The sequence below is a fragment of the Rutidosis leptorrhynchoides genome, chromosome 4 (assembly GCF_046630445.1).
Source record: "Rutidosis leptorrhynchoides isolate AG116_Rl617_1_P2 chromosome 4, CSIRO_AGI_Rlap_v1, whole genome shotgun sequence".
NCBI lineage: Eukaryota > Viridiplantae > Streptophyta > Magnoliopsida > Asterales > Asteraceae > Rutidosis > Rutidosis leptorrhynchoides.
Window position 1 is genome coordinate 629,899,701 of NC_092336.1, and position 10,752 is coordinate 629,910,452.

Sequence of the window (10,752 nt, forward strand, 5' to 3'; positions counted from 1 at the left end):
CCCTTGCGCCTTGCGTCCTTGCGACCTTAGTCACACTTGAGAGCAAGGAGCAAGGTGCCTCTTGCTCCCTTGCTCCCAGGTGGAAGCAAGGACGCAAGATGCATCTTGCTCCCTTGCTTCCACCTGGGAGCAAGGTGCCTCTTGCATCCTTGCTTCCACCTGGGAGCAAGGGAGCAAGATGCACCTTACTTCCACCTGGGAGCAAGGGAGCAAGAGGCACCTTGCGTCCTTGCTTCCACCTGGGAGCAAGGGAGCAAGAGGCACCTTGCTCCTTGCTCTCAAGTGTGACTAAGGTCGCAAGGACGCAAGGCGCAAGGGAGCAAGAGGCTTTTTGCTCCTTGCGAGGGCAAATTGTCAAACTTTTTTTTATGGGCTCTCACGCAAACAAGTTCAAAAAAATGGGTTTTTTTGATGATAATCCCTTTAATTTAAAGGCATTGTAAATATTTGGGTTTTAATTCGAGGCCCAAAAGATGTTACCGTAGGAAGCCCAACATACATTCATCAATTGGCTCTATATATTTATTTATTTTATTTATTTATTTATTATTATTATTTTTAGCTGATACAATATCAACAGCAGCAAGAAGCAAGCAAGCAAGCAAGCAAGCAAATTCAATGGCTCGCTCAGCCAAACGGGTCATTTGAAAATTCCGGACATGTTTTTCCACCGCCCTTGATCAACAATAGGAAAGATTTCCTCTCCTTTTTCTATTATTTTCTTAAAAATATTTTATTTATAATTTTATAATTCATATAATTTAGATCTTTATCTTTATTATGCGTTTGCTAATCATTGTTTAAGTCACATTATTTTTAAATGGTTATTATTACTTTTATGTAACTGCCCTGTTAAACTTGAATATGATATGCTTTTTTGATTTAACGGGTTTTTGTTGGTGTTATTATTAGTAGAAATGAGGAAGCAATGAAATCACGACAAAAAGCCCTATGTCTCCGTTAATTATGCTCGATTCTTCATCTTCTTCGTCGTCGAAATCTACGCCTTCCGATGAAGAATTCGGTCTATCTGTGTGTGTGTGTTTTTTTTTCCTTCTTCTAATAATTATTTATTTATTTTTTTACTGGAGAAACTGTTGGTAAATTATTTTTGTCAATAACAAGGCCAAGGGCTTGTGATGTTGATCGGGAGGAAATGGAGGAAGAGATGAATGAAGTAGAGGACCGTTTGTTAATGAGTAGTGATATATACACAACCAATTTTTACAAATACACAATCAAACATGTTTTACAGTATTGTACTGTACAACACTGTAAAGCATGTTTGATTGTGTATTTGTAAAATTTAATTGTGTATATATCATTACCCTTTGTTAAAAGAGTATTTTGTTGCGACAAGAAAAGAGGTGTGTTTGTCTTTATCTTATTTTTTTTTATTTTTTATTATCTACATCTACACTCTACACTAAAGATAATACTCTGAATTAGATACTGTAATATTATTTATTTGTTTTGTTTTTTGTTATTGGAAACCAATTATGTCTGCACCTTAAATAAAAAATAATCACATCCCTACACCACTAGTACAGCTAGTTTATTTGTATAACTTTAACATATAAATTTATTGAAGTTTACAACTTTAAAGCCATTGTAAAATGTAAATTACTAAATTACACTATTAGATTAAAACAAATCTTCAAATGAGTAAACAATCAATTCGTATTGAAGTTTATGCTTGATTGTTGATGTATTTTTAAACCTAATATGTATTAATGCTTGAATAATTAACCAATCGCAAAAGTAAATTAGATTGCTTGATTGACTATTATTATGTCTGCTATATTAAGGATGCTCCTATCTCAAAAAAAAAAAACAATCTTAAAGTACTGGTCCCCAGAGGATGAAGACATGGATCCATCGGTAAAGCTAATTACTGTAGTTATTGAGTTATTTAAAAAAAAAAAAAAAAAAAAAAAAAAAAAAAAACCTTTCAGTCGTCTGTTATTTTAAACAAATTTTTTTCCATCTTCTTGCAGAAATATTTTGAGAAACGGCTGAGAACACTTGATGATGATCGCAAGGCAGCAGCAGGAAAGAAGCTCTACCCTCGCGATTTCCCTGTCTCAATGGCCATTCCTGATTTTTTAGACAAGTATGCAAGTTTAAAAGCCGACGAGCATATGGAATCGGTTACAGTGTATTTGGCTGGTGAGCACATTTTTTTTTAACATCATTTAAATAAATTTTATTCCATCTATGATGATGATGATGATGATGATGATGATGATGATGATGATGTTGATTCTTGCCAGGGAGAGTTATGAACAAACTATCTTCATCAAAGCTTATAACTTATGATTTGGTTGGTTTTGGTGGACAAATTCAAGTTATGGCTTTTTCAAAGTAAACTACTCACCTGATCTTTTTTTTATTTTTATTTTTGTTGCAGTCCGTATATTCATATGATGATGAGTTGAATAAACTATACTTGTTAACTGAATGAATCATACATCTATTTTCAGATTATCTTCTATGGACATAGCTACTTTTTTTTAAGTGTTATTCTGATTTGAAAAATGGGGATTACATTGGTGTTATTGGGTTTCCAGGTTGGCAGTTTCGTTTTTCTCTTTTATTATTGATTGGTTGAATTTTTGTTTATTTTATTTAAATCATTGAGAATTGAGATATACTAGTAAGATGACTCATGAGTCATGAATTGCCGTTAAGGTCAATTGGATTGGATTTTGATTGGATGTGTTTCTCTCCTTCTCTCTCATGTGTTTATGTTATTGCCAACTCATTTGACAAGATGCAGATAAAACATAACCAAAACAATAATAAGTATAAAGTCAAAGTTACACCGTCAAAGTTACACCTATGAGTTGTTATATGAGTTGTTGTGCATTTTTGCCTCATATCTTTTCGTTTCCTTTTCTTCATGACAGGAAAAAGCAGTATGGGAGAGGTGAGTGTTATTCCAAAAGAAATCATGAATTTGTCTTATTGTCTTCATAAGATGCCACCTGTGCATTACATTGTAAAGGTATAATAGTTTGTTATAATGAAGTATTTAATTTAATTTAATTTAATTTAATTTTATGCCACGTGGTGGGTTTCTCTTGGAACTTGCCTGAAATTAATTTTCAATCTACAGACAACTAGTGATTGGACTCCTGGAAGTGGTAGATATCCTGATTCTTATATTTTAAATGATCAGGTATTTATTCATCACCAACTTCTGCTGCTGTATGTTGTCTTTCACATTTACTGAACAATTGCAGCTAAAGGTGGCACATGGTACGGGTTGGGTAACGGGCTGAAATGGGTTCAAGTCAAAACGGGTCATCTCAAAAAATGATACTTGCAACATTATATTTTATATTATTATTTTTATCTTTAACCCCTTAATATATGAGTAACATGTACTGGCTTTATGTACCATTTTTTAAACCTTTCAGTTCATCAAATTTCGTGTGTTAGCAAGAAATGGCAAGTATGTATAATACTTAAATTGTTAACAAAAGACGTCATCTTGCTTAATGGTGAATAATACCAACCAGCCTTTATTTATTCACCAATATTGGACATGCTAATTGAGCTTTGGTATAACACTAGACTAGAGTCTGACCTGTCCACGCCAAATGGTTCAAAATTATCCGTCACCTGTGCCCTTTTTTTAACCCTTTACTTTTAATTCATGATCAACAACATTGTTATGTGATTCTTTGTATGTAATAGGAAACACGCTATCGTCGGAGGTTTCTGGATCTGACAATAAACTCGGAAATTAAAGATATATTCAAGACTCGGACAAAAGTTGTATCTTATATTAGACATTTTCTTGAGAATCTTGGTTTTTTGGAGGTAATCAAACCCGTGATATCTTAGTATATTTTTTCTTGTTGTACCTTTTCTACCCTTTTTTTATATGACTAGTTTGTTGTTGTTATGGAAGTAGGTTGAAACTCCCACATTAAGCATGTTTCCTCATGGTGGAGGGGCTAAACGGGGGGCTTTTGTGACTCATCACGATGACCTAAACATAAAAATGTTTATGCGAAATGCCCCAGAAAATGTCTATCTGAAGCAGCTTGTTGTTGGGGGATTAGATCGTGTATTTGAGATTAGAAAGCAGTTCAGAAACGATCCGATGCAGAATAATAATAATAATAATAATCCTGAAGTCACAACCTGTGAGTTTTATATGGCTTTTGCAACGTACAACAACTTGATGGAGCTAACCGAACAAATTTTAAGCGGTAAATAAATAGTCTCTTCCTTTGTTTTTTTTTCTTTTCTTTCAGTTTTACCTGTTTTGCATGACTTGAATTAACAACCAATTTCTTCTAAGTAACTAATAGCTTGAAACGGACATTTCCAGTTTTGAATAGTACTTGTGGTTCATGTGTTTATTAACAATCACCACATACATAATGAATGTACTTACAGGCATGGTGAAGGAGCTAACGGGTGGCTACAAAGTTAGGTATCATGCCGATGGATATGATAATCTCCCGATTGAAATTGACTTCACTCCTCCTTTCAGGTCATTCATTTGCTTACTTACTAGTGTGTGTATGTATATCTTTGGTTTTATTTTACTACTTGTATTTGCAACTATTATTATCTTATTTTACTAATAATAATTTGATTTGATCCACCACCAAATTGGTTTGGTTTTGCAGGAGGATTTGTTTGATTGATGAGTTGGAGAAGATGGGGAATCTTAGCATACCCAAAGACCTTGTTAGTGAAGAAGCTAGACAATATCTTGCTGATGCATGCACCAAGTTTCATATCAATTGCTCACCACCTTTAACCACATCACGATTGTTGCACAAAGTAATAATCTTTCTTTTATCTGTTTTGAATTATTATATATCTTGATATCTTGACATGCACCACTATCATCATATTGCTAATGTTTTTGAATATGCAAAACAAGAAGGTGCTATTATAGGTTTACAAAGCACCCTAGTTAGGTGATGAAATGGGCAAGCTGGCTAATAAGTTGCCAGATGTCTATTTTTAGTCCTTTTGGGATGATCAAAGTCAACACATTATTATATTAAAATCAAGTATATATGATGATAAGAAGAAATAGTTTGTGGGTCAAATCAACCCGAACCATTTTCCACATGCTTCCTAGCTCACACACCCCACCCTTTTTGCCACCTCAGTGTTTATGATATTCAAAATTGATAACTGTTTTTGATGTAATTAAAGTGTTAAACTTACTCTTTTACTCTCTCTTCAAAAGGGGCACAAAATACAAGTGCCATTGGCGTGTGTACCAAGTTTTTACATTAATAAATGGTTATTTTGGTTAAAATTACTGTATTTCAAAGGTGCATTTGTATTCTTTTGCAATATGTGTGTGTTGCTAACAGAAACCCTATCATGGTATCTAAAATATATGTTCTTCTTATGTGTTCAGTTCGTTGGACACTTTCTGGAAGTCACATGTGTTAATCCTACGTTTATAATTGATCATCCTGAGATAACGAGTCCACTAGCGAAAGCGCATGAATTCAAACAAGGACTGACCGAACGTTTTACATTGTTTATCAACAAGCTTGAGGTATGTATGATCAACCTAAGCTAATACAGGACTATTTTTATAAAGTTTCTAATTATTTAACTTTTTTGGTTAATTTTTGCTGACAAAATTGCCAATTTCGTTCCTGTATTTTTTACTTTTTGCCCGTTTCATCCCTGTATTTTATTTTCTGTATTTTTCATCTTTAGAAGCATTTTAAAGTCCCAATTTCATTCCTCAACTCTAACAAAAGTTAAATAAGTCCGTTAAAATTATTAACAAGGACTTTCCACGTAATCTTTTTCACGTAATCTTTAACTAATTAAATTACAAAAATCAATTGCATCTTCCTCCCTTTGTTGAATTGCAATTCTTTCTTCGTCTATTCCATTATTATTTCAGTCACACACCTGCTTCTTCCCTCTTTAATCCCTACCAAACACACATGAATTAAAACCTTAATTCATAACCCCAAATCAAAACTGTAAACTCATAACCCAAATCAAATTAAAAACCAAAAGATAATAAAGCGTTCTCATTACAGACAACTAAACTTGAGTTCATTAAGGAATTGGTGGAGAATGAAAAACCACTGTTCATGGTAGATCTGGGATTCGAAATCGACCTTGAGGTGGCTTCATTCTGGTAAGGGTATCGATTTGATTAACGATTTTGTTAGCGAAGATTATGAAATCGACGGTGTCTCTGGTGGGTTAATGTAGATTCCGGCGATTTCAAACTTAAAAGCACAACACCAGCTTGTTAATTCCGTTGGTGTTCAAATCTTCACTCGGTAGTCTCCTGTTGTCGGAGTCGTTCAAGATATGCAGCCGGAAAATTGCGAACCTCCGCTAACCATCATCTCCGACGACCGCTAGAGGTTATCGGACTCGACCGCCGGACTATGTATGTTAATTTCGTAATGCACTCTATGTTTTTTTTCTATTCCAGATCTGAGTTATATATTGTCCAAAATTACAAGCACAATTACTACGATGATGTGAGCAAATGGGTTTACTGTATCTTTTGATTCGCACAACAACATTTTGAAACAAAAGTTAAGATTCATATGTGGTACACGTAAAGATTAAGATGATTCGCACAAATACTAGAAGGCAAACGTAAATATTCAGATAATGAAACAAAAAAATCTAATTCAACATATGGGTTTTGAGAAGTTAGGTTTTGAGAAGCCATCTGCAATTCAACAAAACAAAGGGACGAACAAGGAATTGATTTTTGTAATTTAATTAGTTAAAGATTACGTGAATAGTCCCTGAATAGTTTTAACGGACTCAGTTAACCTTCGTTAGGGTGAAGGATGAAATTGGAACTTTAAAATGCTTCTAAGGATGAAGAATGCAGAAAATAAAATACAGGGATGAAACGGGCAAAAAGTGAAAAACACATGGACGAAATGGGCAATTTTATCATTTTTGCTGCTGTTGCTTATCATTCTACCACTTAGATTGTTAATGGATACACCGTAGAAAATGATCCAGTGGTACAACGCCAGCGCTTTTCCGATCAACTAAAGGTACAAACACGTTACATAAATTTTTATTACGTAGTATATGTCAATATTGATATGTAAAAGAAATAGAGGGTGCAATGTCGATCCACTTTTTACTTGTCAATGGGTCGATTTGGGTATTATTATTATGATTATTATTATCATGAACTCTGTAATTGGTTACATATCTACAGTATTAGCTGAAACAAGAACTGCCTGAAATTTGCTCAAGTGTAATTTTTAACGCGTTAAACCCCACCCCCCTAATACATTCTTCTGGTTCATACTCTGATTGATATAGTACATTTCTCTTATCGTCTTTGACAGATACGGTAGTCATCCCTAATTTTAGTTCCGCTGTTGTAATTTTAATATGCGTTAAACCTCCTCCCTAATACATTCTTTTGAAAATCATAATAATAATCTGATTAAAATAGTGTACCTCCTCTTTCGTATGTTATTTGACACGGCTGAGTTTAATTCAACAAAATTGTTGAGCAAGTCCAACTGACCCGGAGTGTTTTGAAACACAAGTTTTGTGCCCATCTAATACTAGGGTTTGGACTGTTGAAAGTTGCCCAAAGTGTGTTTATAGCTGTTAAATACTTCTCTAACTTATTTTATTCAGAAAGTTCGATAACTACATATTTGACACTTACTCTTTTTGTAAGTTGTTTTTAACAAAAAAAAAAAATAAATAAAAAAAAAACAAAAAAAAAAAAAACTATTTTACTCTAAATAAATCATCATATCTGTCTACTAGCATTTGCCACATGTAAATCAAAATTTGTGAATTTATCATTTATGTATCATCATCAACATCTGTGAATGGGATATTTCAGTCAGGAAATGAGGAAGCAGCAATGGCGGCTATGGATGATGAGACATTCTGGATGGCTCTTGATTACGGAATTCCACCAATTGCTGGCTGGGTTTTGGGTATTGATAGCCTTACAATGTTGCTCACCGATTCACTAAACATCAAGGTTTTGTTTGTATATGGTTGTTTTTTTGCTCATTTGTCTAATTTTTTTTATTACTTGTTTTTGATCAATAAATAAACGTCATTCATTCTTTCTTTTTTTTTGGTCAAACAGGAAGTTATACTTTTCCCGGCTATGAAACCACAACCCCACCATGAACCACCGCCTATCAAAGGTACGTACACATTGCTCAGGACCCGAATCCCATTTTCTCCTTATGTTTGTTCACTTGTTGGTATGCATATATATAACAAGCACAATGAGTTTCAACCCGTTTGTCAAGCGAAGTATATTCCAAGTACATTGAACTTGTTGTAGATGTTCAGTGTTCAAAGATTTACATTGTTACTGCAATATAAGCATAAGTAGTGTAACATACAGTAAAATCAATCTCTGTAAAATTTACTCAACTCTGACTGAGGTAGATTATTAATCAATACCTTAATGTTTTTTTACAGGGGAAGAAATTGTGGCAACCGGCGTAAATGATGATAATGTTGAGAATGATGCGTCGTCATGTGTGGGATCAGTTACAATACAGGAAGCTCTTACCGCGTCTAAAACTCTCCGGAGGTTTTTGTTGCAGTCCCAGAACGCAACCCCAGATGATGATTTTCTAAATGCAAAAATAAGGGACGAACTCGACCTGAATCTAAAGTTATTTAAGAAATAGCGAACCACAATAATTGTAGAGCATCTTTTTAGCATGGTGTCCTGTATAGATAGATGGGCAAAAACCGGATCCGGTCCGGTTCCGATCCGGAAAAACTAGATCTGAACAAAATCAGTTTTTCCGGATCGAATTTGGATCGGTTTTTTTGGTTTCTTTTTGAAATCGGATTTTTCGGTTTTTGGCCGGATTTTTCCCCACTTGTATTTTTGTTGGATTGGTTTTTTGCGGTTCGATTTTTATAACGTTTGAACAACAATAATATAATCAATAAACAAAAGTTATAAAGCTTAAACGATTATAAATAATATAATTATAAGTTATAACGCTTAGCACTATAAATAATATAATTGATTTTTTTATTAATATCGTTTATCCTTATAAATATAAATAAAAACATTTTTTTAATAATACAATTATGATTCATACAAAAGTTAATACATTTCGAGTTTTGGCATGACCATCATCTGAGTATATCGATCGTCGACATTGCCATCACTTGAGTTTTGTCTTTCTAGATAGTGTTCTTGTTCTTCAAATTGGTCATATAAATTATGTTGCACAAGTGATATATCTTCTTCATTGTCAATGGATCATATTCACCTTCATCCAATTTGGTCTCAATATTTTTCTTCAGTTGATGAAGATGAAAATCTGGCTTCTTGTTCTTCTATAAGTATACAATCTTCAACTACATTATTTAATGGACATTCTAATGATGTTTGATCTTGTATCATATCTACTCCGTCCAACTAATCTTTCAAATATAAATATACGCATACTTGCACGGCTGTGTGGGTAAGTCTTGATCTCATTATCGATATAATTCGAAAGCTAAGAGAAAAGGCCGATTCGGAAGCTACGATCGTAGCTTGAACGGTTAATAAGTCACGAGCCCCAAAATCATTACAGAGACTATAACAATACAACCCCGAACATGTTTCAAAACAACCCGGTAAAGAACATGTGTGAGTGTCGTGATTGGTACGGTGATTCGTATTGAGTGTTGCTCATTCCATGCGGCTTTTCATGTCCCGTCGAGTCTCGTATAAGTTTCTATTTCATAAAGGGCTCAAAAATTGGGTTACGTGACTCTTGACAAGAATTAGACCGAATGGTTGAGTAGACACGCGATTTTCAAAGAAATGACCATGTTACGAAACATCTTAAATATGGGTTCAAAAGTAAATTATTTAGCTTCACTTTATTAGTTCTTGAAACATTTTGTGAACTCCATTAATTACTTGAAGAGTTGTAAAGGTATTTAAAAATCTATAATCCTAAATTGGTTAAAACGATTTTTTAAAATATGCCTACGGGTAACCTATGCACGTAGGTCCCATGTGCGCATTATTGTGACATCGATAATGTGAGGCATCGATCGTAGCCGTATATTTTGTTATATCTACGACTTCTCCTTTTGATTAATTTGTGGGTGGCACGAGCTCTTTCTTATTGCATTACAATGTGAGGCGTATGGATCAGTCCTAGCTTTATAGTTTGTTTTGATGGTGTGCTGTGATAACCCGAAAATTTCCGAGTTAATTTAAACAAAAATCCTTACATGATTTCATTTAACCTCGACTAATTCCGACGATTCACGAACCATTATTTGTAAATAATTATGTATTAATAATATTAATATTATTATTAGTATCTTTTTAAACAATATATCTATAATTAATATCTTTATTATCGGTATTGTTATTATGATATTATTATTATCAACATTATTATTATTACTATTCATTATTTATTATTAATAATAAGATTATTAATATCATTAACATAAATTATCATTATATTTAGTATTGTTATTTAAGAATTATTAGTATTAGTAATATCATATTTATTATTTTATCTTTATCTATTATTATTATTATTATTATTATTATTATTATTATTATTAATATAATTGTTATTAATAATTATTATTATTATTATTATTATTATTAATGTATTTACTTAATAATAATAATTAAAAATAAAATGAAAAAAGTCAATAAATACCTAAATTAGGTTATCAGCCTTTTTAATTTTATATATATTTTTTTTAAAGTGATTTGCTTTTATATTTTTATTC

At 32.9% G+C, this 10,752-nt stretch overlaps 1 pseudogene; it reads left to right on the forward strand.

Moving 5' to 3' along the window:
* The first annotated feature begins 578 nt into the window (after positions 1-578).
* On the forward strand, positions 579-8,869 carry LOC139904216 (lysine--tRNA ligase-like; annotated as a pseudogene).
* Positions 8,870-10,752: the final 1,883 nt, after the last annotated feature.